Below are 13,143 nucleotides of genomic sequence, written 5' to 3'. Positions count from 1 at the left end.
GCTGCGGAACCGCAGCAAAATCCGCAGCGTGTGCACACAGCCTAAATCCTGACCCCACACATACTTACCTCAACCAGCACCATGACAACAGCAAAGCAGAGTCTTGCAGACGGTAGAGGCAAGGCTGAGCGCACAGGACCTGTGATGAGGTCACAGGAGGGGCGGAGTCAGGGGTGACATGATCAGGGGTCTGGACAAAGGCTCCTGCTGATCATGTGACCCCCTGACTCCTCCCCTCCTGTGACCTCATCACAGGTCCTGCGAACAGAGCGAGCAGGCAAGCGAGTGCGACGCTGTGAGTGGCTGGGGGGAGGGGGTGCGTGGCGGCTTATCTCCCTGCAGTGCGGGAGCAACTTGAAACTATCACCGCCCGCAGAGGGCCGGCGGCAGGAGCAACAGTGGCCGCAGCAGCTGGCAAGCGGCCAGATTATCGGGCGCTGCCACCCGCGGCCCACGTGACAGCGGCCCAGCGGGAAAATGCCCGGTTAGTTATATTGCCAATCCGGGCCTGCCAGGACTCCAGCGCTGCAAGGCTGCAGTGCTATTCACTGAGTCACCGTGCTGCCTTTATTACCTAATATTTGATCTGGATGGTCGTTATTTATTATATACTGTATATAAATAAAAAAAATTATATAATAAAAATAAAAATAACAATACATATTGTCAAAATCCCTATATATACAGTAAGTACAATTTTCTATCAGTCTTCCATCATAGAACACTTTTCAGTTATATCATGTGCTACATACAAAGTTTTTCTTATGAGAACATTCTTCACAAGTCATAAAACATTGGTGTTCGCCTCTGGCTACAAAGATGTGAGAGCAACAAAGAAAGAGACCAGTATAGGGCTGCAGGCCAGAACAACAAAGGACTGAAGTCAACACTTTACTATGACACAGAATAGAAAATCCAGGGACATTATATTGCTGCAGAACAAATGTCTACTGGAGGAGACACAACATGCTCATCAGCCTTGGACCCTGGAGTATTTTAAAAAAAAAGAAGACCCCTTTTATATTTGTCAATACTTCTGATTGAATCTACTCTTTACATTATTATGGCAAGGAGATGACAAAATCCATATGTAATTAATAAACAAAAAATGTTTGTCATAACCATTGACATTAAGCTTAAATTGTTGGTTTCTCCATTTGCTACTATGGCAGTCACAAGTCTACAGAGTGACTTTTTGAAAAGTGAGAAGTGTTATAAAATGTTCTGCATTGATACTGTCAGATGCCCTGGTTGTAATGCTCACCCTTGATGAAGCCACAAATGGCGAAACATGGGTCTCTATTTTCCTCTGCTTTTGCTTGTACTTAGGTGATTTTTTTTGTAATATACGTTGCACTTTCACCACTTCTTTATTAGATTATGAATAAAGCTGTATTTTGGTCACTGTTTTTTTTGCCATCATTTGAGCACTGTATGGAGGAATTGGCATAAATATGTATTTATTTTTCTAACTGTTGTAAATGGAATTGTTCTCCTGCTCCACATCTTATTCAGTTTCTGTTCCTGGGCCTCTACATTGCTAAAACATGAAAAATTGCAAAAAAACAAAGTAAACATATCCGTTCACCCTAGGTTTTGTTGACTTTTGCATCCAAGGTTGCCAATATTTCAGATCAAGAGGGATGAACGGATGACGTGGATGGTTTCTGGGTAATAGCAATAGTGAAGGTAACAAGGTTTCAAGCCACCAATCACAGGAATTAAATTACATCTTTAGTTAAAAAAAAAGATATTAAACAACATACTGAAAAAATAAGGAGAAAGGGTGATCAAATCACATGAAGAAGTGACGCGTTTCGCCACATGGGCTATGTTTAAAAACCCAAGTGGTTTGTAACGCGTCACTTCTTCATGTGATATTATCAGCCTCTCTCCTTCCCCAATTTTCCTCCTTATTTTTTCAACATGTTTTTTAATTATTTTTAAAATAAAGATGTTATTCTTTGCCTCAAATTGCTGGATTGAAACCTTGTTACCCTCAATAATTGCTGCGACAAGCCCATCTGTTCCATACATAAAATTTATTTTTTTTTATCCAAAAGTTCATCATCCTTAACACTTATTTTTGGAATCCGTCTTCATTACCACTTCCGGTAGATTACGGCAAGTTACAGATCCTCTTTGAGTTGTTTTTGTTTCTTAGGCGCTAAAATATATTTACTTTTGCAGTGCACGGCGGATCTTTCGATGTACGACTTTGTTATTTACTTAGAGAACTCTATGGAAAACTGTCCAATGTATGTCACCGAATAGAATGTTTATTTTTTGCCCAGCGTGACAATATACCAAATCGTCAAGATGTCAAAAGATGGTATCGCACGAGTTATCATCCAAACTTTATAAAGGTCCGATGAAATAAATTCAAGAATCAAAAAAATAAAATAAAAACAAATAAACAGGAGAGAGATTTGTTTTCAAGAAATACAAAGTTGGACTAAAAAGTATTTGCAAAAGGCTCAGCAAATGTTCGCTTTTAAACAGCTCGCAGTAAATTAAAGTTGCAGAGAATCCAATAAATCATTAGGAAGCTGAGGTGCCGGAATCCAGCTCCATACGTCTTCCCGGGTTTTCCAATAACATCGCTACAAATCGTATTTCCCCCAAGCAGTGCGATTTTTTTTATATATATCAGAGTGCCAAGGAGCTGCAGGAGAATAAACGCGGTCCCCAAAGGATAACCATATCTTTACTTATTTATACTTCATTTCTTCATGCTAGGTTTTAAAGCAGGAGTTCTTTTAATCTTCCATGCGATGACTAATTTAAAGAATGTACATTTCACCCAAACTAGAACGTTAATTGTAAAGTTTAAATTAGCATCCAGCTACACTGCGGTATTTCATTAGAGACCCTGTAATATTTCACCCGCTTATGAAACATAGATATGAATCAATCTATGAATTAGTAGCTGTAGTTTTCCTTTGCGTTGAAGAAAATAACAGATACTGACAATCATTCCAAAAAAATCCATGAAAAGCCCATAGACAGGTTCTCCAGCCAAAAAAGACCAAAGGCCATATGTGAAGAATGTAATCTTCAAAATGTTACTTCTTGTCCAGTCTGCAATTCCTTAATATGTCCTGTACCTGTATTCTAAATTATCCCAAACACACACAAACAGGCATCAATGAGAAGACCAGGGCTCCAGCTGTGAATAAACTATATCCCCAATATGCTTTCAAATGTCTTTCCAATCTTCATAGACAATATATTATCGGATAGTGCTTACTTTTTGCAATTCTCACTCTTCCTGCGGCTGTTCTTAACCTCTCACTCTCCCTGTGGCTCTTCTTTAGCTCCCAGTCTTCCTACTGCTCATCTTGACCCCTCTCTTTGCCTGATGCTCCTCCTTAGCTCTCATTATCCCTGCTTCTCCTTCTTACCTTTTGCTCTCTCCACTTCTACTTCTTACCTCTCACTCTCCCTGCTGCTCCTCCTTACCATTCACTCCTTCTACTTTTTCCTCGCTACTGCTCTTTCTTACTTCTCACTTACTTTTCACTTTCCCTGCTGCTCTTACTTACCTTCTGGCTCTCCCTGCTGCTCCTTCTTACCTCTCATTCTCCCTGCTGCGCCTTCTTACTTCTCATTCTCCATGCTGCCCCTTTTTACTTCTCATTCTCACTGCTGCGCCTTCTTACTTCTCATTCTTACTGCTGCTCCTTTTTTATTTCTCATTCTCCCTGCTGCTCCTTCTTACTTCTCATTCTCCCTGCTGCTCCTTCTTACTTCTCATTCTCCATGCTGCTCCTTTTTACTTCTCACTCTCCCTGCTGCGCCTTCTTACTTCTCATTCTCCCTGCTGCTCCTTTTTTATTTCTCATTCTCCCTGCTGCTCCTTCTTACTTCTCATTCTCCCTGATGCTCCTTCTTACTTCTCATTCTCCCTGCTGCTCCTTCTTACTTCTCACTCTCCCTGCTGCTCCTTCTCACCCTTCACTCTCCCTGCAGCTCCTTCTTACTTCTCATTCTCCCTGCTGCTCCTTCTTATTTCTCACTCTCCCTTCTGCTCCTTGTTACTGTGATGTCACGGATGACTGGATACACCGCCTCCAGCAGGGCGAATTTCTATGACACCCGTGACCCTGGATACACCGCCTCCAGCAGGGCGAATTTAAACAATATAATGTGCAGCCGGATACACCGTCTCCAGCAGGCGAATTTCAATAATTACACGTGTATCAGTATACACCACCTCCAGCAGGGCGAATTTACAGAGTTAAGGGAAACACCAGGGAATCCGATACAATGGAGGGCCCTGCAATAGGGAACGGGGACATGGAGACCTCCTGCACTCCCCTGAGTTAGTGTCTCTACACTCCTGACGGTCCCTAGGCAGGTTCCGCACCTGGCGATGAGCAGGATGCCTAAAAACCCTAGCTCACCCTGCACCTATCCCTTTCTAATGAATTGGACGGTACAGAAACTAATCCCACCACTGCACTAATACACACATAAGGAAAGTTACAAACAGGGAAAAAACCACTTAGCTTTGCTCTGTTGCTATTGCTCCCAGCAACAGAGTCCAGAACCTGAGTGCAGCTTTCCTCCTGTTTAGCTGCTGCTTCACCAAAGCTTTGTCAGAGCTGCAAGGAACTCCTCACTGTTGCTCCTTCAACACCAGGACTCTGACTGAGCTGCAAGGAACTCTTCTCTAGCTCCTTCCTCCACCAAGGATGGTTGGAAATGACCAATAACACCAACAGTGAGTGAGACCACCTGACTCTTCTTTATAGGCAAGAGCCAGAGCAATCACACCTGCTAGTGATTCCCGTGTAATAATACTCGCCACCACCGGGGGCAAAACTAACTTTAAGCAAACAGCTTAAAGGAAAAAAAAAGGTTACATGTGCTTTTATCTGTCACAATCCAGCATGGATCGTGACACTTACTTCTCACTCTCCCTGCTGCTCCTTCTCACCTTTCACTCTCCCTCTTGTTGCTGCTCCTCCTCCTTTCTCATCCTCACTCTGTTTCAGTAAAACAATAAAGCCCCAAATCATCAAGACTGGCAATTCTATCATTAGTCTTGATGAGGGGTTGCGTTGGAGCTTACGCCTCTTTATGAATCAAAGTGTGCAGTAGTGTGCACCACAATGTGCATCTTGACACAAATCTTACTTTAGTCTCTGCTGGAATAAGATTTGTTGTGTAGCAAACATCATAGCTTATCGTGAATTTCATGAGCGGTGCGCTTGCCATTCCCCCATCCCACCCCAGCTCCATCAACTTTGTTGAAGTTGGGGTAAGAACGGTGTGAAAACACCAGAAGTCACATTCTTTGATGTAACCTCACATTGTGCAAAAAATGCGACTTTTCAAAGCTTTTTTTCACCATAAATCTGGTAAAAAAGCTTTGATGAATTGGACCCTAAGTGATAAGATGCATCTCCCTCCTATCCACTTAGATTGATTTTATAAATTGATTTAGCTGTTCATCTTAAAAAAGTTTATTTTCATAGACTGAATGCTTTAGGTTTTTTGCACCTTTAACAATATTGGTGAATGTATTACAGTATATCTGAAATACATATGACTCTCACTGTAAGTATACTAAATGAGCAATTATATCTTTATCTTTGGGTAATTTATCTTCACGGCAACAAAAACAAACAAAACACAAGAAACCACAGGCAGCCTTGATAGGAAAATATGTATCAAGGACATTTCACTTGTATATGTTCGGCGAACAGAATGCAGAAAAAAGGTTGATGTATAAGTTAATGGCTGCAAACATAGCTTTTAAATAGATAAAACATAGATAACAACAGAAAAATAATAAATGAAAAATAGTAAATAGTGATGAGCGAACATGCTCGGATAAGCATGCTCGGGTGTTATCAGAGTATCTTGGGAATACTCAGATAATATATTGGAGTCCTTGCGGTTGCATGTTGCTGCGGCGGTAGACAGCCGCAACACATGCAGGGATTGCTTGTTTGTTTGGCAATCCCTGCATGTGTTGAAGCTGTCTAAGGCTAGTTTCACACTAGCGTTACTGGGTGCAGCGCAGGGCTGCCGCTAAGCTCCGCCCTTGGCCGCTCCCCCTCCGGTCAGCTCCTCCTATGATCGCATGATGCTGCATGCCATCAGCGTACCCTATATTTAGGGATGGGTACGCTGTTCGTGCGCTGGTACGCTTTTGCCGGCGCATCCACCCTTTTGGCGCTGCGCCAACGTGTGCCAAACGCACTGTGTTGCATTTTTGTGCGCTCGGCGCAGCACCAAAAGGGCGGATGCGCCAGCAAAAATGTACCAGCGCATGGCCAGCGAACCCAACTCTTAATATAGAGTACGCTGATCGCATGCAGCGTCATGCGATCATAGGAGGAGCTGACCGGAGGGGGCGTGGCCGGGGTGGTGCTTAGAGGCGGCCCTACGCTGCTCCTGGTAACGCTAGTGTGAAACTAACCTAACATCTGCAAAACATGCAGCCACAGGGACTCGAATAATGTATATTATCCGAGTATTCCCAAGAAACTCTGATAACACCCGAGCATGCTTATCCAAGCACGTTAGCTCATCATCACTAGTAAATATTAATAGTTAAATGTGATAAAAAATAATCAATAAAATATAAATATTAGTATAATAGATAAATACATACTAGAATGATAATACATAAAGGATAAATAATAATAGTTGAATAAAAGATACAAAAATAAATAATTTCATATTAAGAGATAAATAATCCATGACAAATAGATGGTAATAATAGAATAATGGTAGATAAGAAACAAATAGTCGATTGATAATAGATAAATAGAAAAACAGGTAAGTAGTGATAGATTAGAAAACAATAGATTAAAACATAGACTTGAAAAGAAAAGATAAAAATACAAATAATAATAAATATAAACACATATATACAAACATATAAATATATATGTATATATACACAGTATGTATATAAAACTATGTAACTATATTATATAACAATAATAATAATAATAATAATAATAATTTATTAGGATTTGGAAAAAGATCTGAGCTTTTGCCTTTTTTAAAAAAAAAAAACACATCTAAATATAAATTCAAACAAAAGCGTCCAGGAACACGTCTGGTCCAAGTGAAGAGGGGGAGAAACCATCTGCAGATTACTTTTACATAAACCCAAAGGTACTATAGTTCTATTGATGCCAAGCAAATTACCTAATTACTTTGCCAAAGAGACAGATGTTACTATTGGAAAAAATGTATTAAACGCATTGACATCTGGGTCCTTTAATTTACGTCTAGAGGGAAGATAAACATAGTATAATGGAAGGGGCACTACCTGTGCTCGATAGTTGTATTGTTTGTACAGCGATGTCCTTTCCCAATGTATTGTTTCAACTACAAAGATGAGATCACTTACTTCATGCGTTTGTGGTACCAGGTGAAGAAACGTGACAAAAGATTTTTTATTTTTGCCAAAAATACTCTATAATTGTCTCCTTTCACCCGTGCACTCACAAAACTTAATTGGAAAATCACTTAAAACAATTCCATTTAGTCTTTTGCACAAAAGAAACCGATTCAGAACAGAAGTGGAACGAAAGAGTCGCGAAAGTGCTGTTGACAAAAGGAATAAGCGTGGCTCTTTAGAATGGCGTTCCATGAATGATTACATTGTGATATGAAATATATATAGGAGCAAACAATGTGGAATTTGGATGGTGAACGACCTTTATTTGTGCTATTGCACAAATGAGAAAACAATCGCAGCATAATCGGATTGCATTCACCCATACAAGTCTATTTGAGTGTGTGAACCATCGGACTGCACTCGGATGTCATCTGAGCGCAGTGCAATGTACACTCACAGAGACAATGAAGGAGATGGAGAAGTTAAAGGGGTATTCCCATCTCCAGGATCCTATCTCAATGTGTAGTAGGTGTAATAAAAATAATATTAGCAAATACCTCCAATTAGAAATGTAGTATAGTTTTTCTGATTCGCTGTGTCTCTTTCCCCATGTGCAGGCATTGCAGGACCTTCAGTATCCAGGGTTACGACCACTAGCAGCAAGCTGTCACATGCACATGAGGAAAGACACATAGCGAATCAGTTCTCCGTCTTCTCCGTACCTCTGCTGTGATTCCCAATGGGTCACACTCAGAGGACACTCAGCCCAATTCTGTTGCATGATAGAATATATGGCAGTGTGAGCTCTAACAAATATATTCACATTAAGCACAATGTAATAAAATATGCATACCCATTTACACATTATTTGTCACGACACAGCTGTTGGGTGACCCGGGAACCAGGGGCTCCTTCCCTGTCCCTAACACAAGGGGGTGCCCTAGTTTGCCCTATTCCTTAGGATACTTCTGAAAGTGCAGATGCCGGGGCCTCCACCCTTGCCTTATCTCCGTTCTCCGTCTCTTATCTTCCCCCACCCAGGGAAGAGGGGGCGCTACTGTGCACTGTATTACACCAATCCGACAAACAAGACAACACAAACAAGGGTTAACAGAAAACACCAGGCATACAAAATGTTCACTCACATATAACAGAGGAATGCACCGGGTGTGGAGGTAGGAGAATACACCAAAATAGAGAAGGATAGGGAATTACCACACATACAAACCAAGCAACAGTCACTGATAACTCCTTCAACTCTCCTTATCATATGAACACCTCTCCCGCTGTTAGCCATGTAGCAAATGCTACCTCTGACAAGGATTTGCATCAGAGCCCAGATTATAAAGGGGAAAGTAGTGGCTAAATGAGCTCAGCTGCAAGCACAGATTTATCCAACATGGCTGATTAACCCCTGTTCTGCCAGAGTTTATAAACACCATTAAAATGAAGGAGAAGTGCTTCTTCTCAGCTTCGAAGTAGGATCAATCAGACACAGCAGTCTTCTGGCTCCACACTGCTGCGGTAACCCCGTGACATTATCATTGTATATTGTACTCTCTCCATAAAAAACATCACTTTCAGATCATGGTGAATTAGAAAAAACAAAGATGAGCACATTGTGCGTCCATATGTAAAAAGCATGTCATACAAGCAGCACAATGCCCAGTGCAGGTCAATGATGCAGTTGACATGATCATCATGACTAAGACCTGCGACGCCCATTGGACCGGACCGCCCCGCAGGTGAGTATGATAGAAGTTATTTTTCTTCTCTTACAGGTTGGATTGTAAGTCAGCCCTGAAAGGTGATGGCCATATCTAAAGGTAGGGGAATAAGACATGATAGGATGCTCATCGAATTGCATGACCTCTACTGTATCTCTACCACATCGGATTCCATACACCGGTATATGGCAGTTTTATTCTGATTGTTTATGAGCTCATTTTCATAAAACTTTTTTTCTTATACCAATCATATATTTTGCAAATTAAAGGGAGAAGACACGTTTAGTTAAGGGAAGTTAACGGCAATTTTACAAGTCAGAAACAAAATTATTGTTTTACCTTACATTGATGTTGAATTCAATACGTAAATTCTAATGCATAAGATTAGTCAACTAGCTTCCAATTATCTCTTAAAAAATGAACAAAAGAATTTTTTTTTGTTTTCAACTAAACTGAGTCAATCTTCTCAGAAGCAATCAAGATCATAATCAGTTCTCATTGCACAAAGGCAGAATTACAATATTACAGTATTGGAAGATGTAACGTAGACAATAGAACAATTGGTTTTGTAATGGAAAATGTATCTGGGAAATTAAATGTCAGCTCATCCTATACTGGGAAGATGAAGACGAAGTTTCCTAAAGGAGACTGTATGGCACATACGGTAATGACATGGGTACAAAACTCAAAAAAGGTAATGATTCCCTATGCCATAATCCTGCTGTTATGGAATCTTCAACCTCTTAAAGGCCTACTTAAAGGGAATCTGTCACCTCTTTTTTCGAATATGAGATTCCGACACAACATCAGGGGCTTATCTACAGCATTCTGTAATGCTGTACGTAAGCTCCCGATGTAACCTAAAAGAGAAGAAAAAAGAGTTACATTATACTCACCGGAGGGGGCGGTCCTGTCCGATGGGTGTCGCGGTCCCGTCCGGCGCCTCCCATCTTCTAACGGTGACGTCTTCTTCTTTGCTGCCTCTCGTGGCTCCTGCGCAGGAGTACTTACTCTGCCCTGTTGAGAACAGAGCAGAGTCCTGCAGTGTGCAGGAGCCGGAAGAGGTCCGGCGCCCCTCAAAAGGGGCAGAGCAGTGCGCCGGAACCGGAGCTGCAACGGGAAGGAAAGAAGAGGACGGCACCATATGAAGATGTGAGGCTCTGGACCGGACAGTGACACCCATCGGACCGGACCGCCCCCTCCGGTGAGTATAATCTAACTCTTTTTTCTTATCTTTCAGGTTACATTGGGGGCTTACCTACAGCATTACAGAATGCTGTAGATAAGCCCCTGATGTCGGTGTTGGAAGCTCATATTCAAAAAAAGGGGTGACAGATTCCCTTTAAAGGGAATGTCTATTTAGGAGCAGCCTTCCTAAGCCATCTATAAGGGCACATAGGTCATAGGAAGCTGAATAAAATGATACCTTCACATCTGCAATCCGATGTCTTATTCCAGAGAAATCCACCTTCTTATTAATGTATAAATAAGCTGTTAAGATCTATGGGCTGGACAAAGATCTCCCCGAGAATCTGCCTTCAGAGCTTATTTTATATGAAAGAAGTCATTATCAGCGTTATACATGTGATGATGGAGACTCTCATCTCCTGATCTAAATGTCTCATACTAGTAATGTTCATTTAAAATAAGCTCTGGAGGCAGATTCTTGCGGAGATCTATGTCCAGCCCATAGGTCTTAACAGATTATTTACATGTAAAGAAAAGAAAAATGTGGATTTCTTTGGAATAATTATTATTATTATTATTTATTGTTATAGCGCCATTTATTCCATGGCGCTTTACATGTGAGGAGGGGTATACATAATAAAAACAAGTACAATAATGTTAAACAATGCAAGTCATAACTGGTCCAGGAGGAGAGAGGACCCTGCCCACGAGGGCTCACAATCTACAAGGGATGGGTGAGGATACAGTAGGTGAGGGTAGAGCTGGTCGTGCAGCGGTTTGGTCGATCAGTGGTTACTGCAGGTTGTAGGCTTGTTGGAAGAGGTGGGTCTTCAGGCTCTTTTTGAAGGTTTCGATGGTAGGTGAGAGTCTGATATGTCGTGATAGAGAGTTCCAGAGTAGGGGTGATGCGCGGGAGAAATCTTGTATGCGATTGTGGGAAGAGGAGATAAGAGGAAAGTAGAGAAGGAGATCTTGTGATGATCGGAGGTTGCGTGCAGGAAAATACTGGGAGACGAGGTCACAGATGTACGGAGGAGACAGGTTGTGGATGGCTTTGTATGTCATGGTTAGGGCTTTGTACTGGAGTCTCTGGGCAATGGGGAGCCAGTGAAGGGATTGACAGAGGGGAGAAGCTGGGGAATAGCGGGGGACAGGTGGATTAGTCAGGCAGCAGAGTTTAGAATAGATTGGAGGGGTGCGAGAGTGTTCGAGGGGAGGCCACAGAGCAGGAGGTTGCAGTAGTCAAGGCGAGAGATAATGAGGGCATGGACTAGGGTTTTTGCAGATTTTTGGTTGAGGAATGAACGGATTTGTGAAATATTTTTGAGTTGAAGTCGGCAGGAAGTGGAAAGGGCTTGGATATGTGGTTTGAAGGAGAGATCAGCGTCAAGGATTACCCTGAGGCAGCGAGCTTGTGGGACTGGGGAGAGTGAGCAGCCATTTACTTTAATGGATAGGTTCGTTGGGGGGGTCACGTGAGATGGGGCAAAGATGATGAATTCTGTTTTGTCCATGTTAAGTTTCAGAAATCTAGCGGAGAAGAAGGATGAAATAGTGGACAGACATTGAGGGAATAAGACCTAGAATTGCAGATATCAAGGTATTATTGTATTCAGAATCTTGTGACCTACATGCCTCTATAGACGGCTTAGGGGAGTTGGTCCTACTGACAGATTCCCTTTAAGACATGTTTTTCTGAAAAAGTATACACAATGGCTCTCCTCTAGAAGGAAAAATCCTCCAGAAGGAAAAATAAGTGGTACATAAAGAAAGCTAGCCTTTAAGTCATTACCTAGTTCTGGTTGGCTGTTTAAGGTGCTGCATTGACTTATAAAGGAAACCACCTGTAGGAGGCAGTAAAGAGAGACATTTTTCTACCTACAGAACAAAAGCTTTTTTTTTGCAAAAAGCTTATATGGAAAGTCCAAATGTAATGAGCCTACCGTAGGGAAAATGTACTTATATTCATTTATATTAAGGACTATTAACTTTGACAGTGCCCAAGGCCTTTTTGGCTAGATTTAAAAAAAAAAAACACATCCTATGGGGATTTAAAGGAAATCCCATCAGGACGATTTTGCTACCGAAAATATTAGCATGCTTGTACAAAAATTTAAATGTCATCTCTTTTGTAGTAATCCGATGTGCCAGCGCTGAAAAAAAATCAAGCTACGAAGCCACATGCAAATTAGCATTTGGGGGCGTGTCAATGCATCTACTGGCAAAAAAAAAACTGCAGCGGCCACTGCAGGACAAACATGGTATTACATGGCAAAAATTGAAAGCTGAATGAAAAGAAGAATAAACCTTGGGATCTACGATAAGCATATATATTCTATTTTTACTTACGGATCAGGAAGACAAAACAACAAAATTGTTGGCTTAGAGAAATCCCCTTCAACAAAGCATACGGAAAGTTATTGACTTTCAAAACTTAAAGTTTCATTTTATAAACAATCCCTTTCATTCTGTCATTTTTGTCCTATGTCTCCATAAGAAACGTGCGCCGCTGCCTCTGGAAATCCACAGTGATCAGCTTAGCGCCATAGCGGCAGTGGTTTTCATACAGTCTGCAGCTACTTAACCTTTGTTAGTTCAGCGCTCTTATAGCTTTGCTCCCAATTATCCACAAATCAATCTGCTTAGCTGCTGCTGGAGCCGGTGGTATTCTCCTCCTTTAAACCATAGCGTTTAGGGGACCACAGCGGTTATGATAATAGCATTCTGTATTCTTTAGCGATACTTAATCATGCAGCTTGTGAAGAACCGCCGCACATCCCTGTTATACAGCTGTGACCTATAGTAATCGCTTAGCGCCCGTGTTCCGAAGCCGGAGACGACAAAAAAAGCAATCACTTG

The 13,143-nt window shown here is 41.6% G+C and overlaps 1 protein-coding gene and 1 long non-coding RNA gene across 3 annotated transcripts in view; both read right to left on the bottom strand.

The window, feature by feature from the left end:
- KCNJ3 (potassium inwardly rectifying channel subfamily J member 3) overlaps window positions 1–13,143 on the bottom strand; it is a 274,595-nt gene that overhangs the window by 207,961 nt on the left and 53,491 nt on the right. The gene's annotated exons all lie outside the window — the stretch shown is intronic.
- LOC141049327 (uncharacterized) lies at window positions 3,515–5,997 on the bottom strand. The gene is made up of 2 exons (XR_012220330.1): window positions 4,217–5,997; window positions 3,515–4,071 (listed from the first exon to the last, which is right to left on the bottom strand). It is a non-coding gene; the product is annotated as an uncharacterized lncRNA (long non-coding RNA).

This window comes from Dendrobates tinctorius, unplaced genomic scaffold (genome assembly GCF_039654945.1).
Source record: "Dendrobates tinctorius isolate UK_male_01 unplaced genomic scaffold, ASM3965494v1 ptg000143l, whole genome shotgun sequence".
Lineage (NCBI taxonomy): Eukaryota > Metazoa > Chordata > Amphibia > Anura > Dendrobatidae > Dendrobates > Dendrobates tinctorius.
Note: the sequence above shows the minus strand (reverse complement) of the source record. Positions and strands in the feature narration are given on the sequence as shown.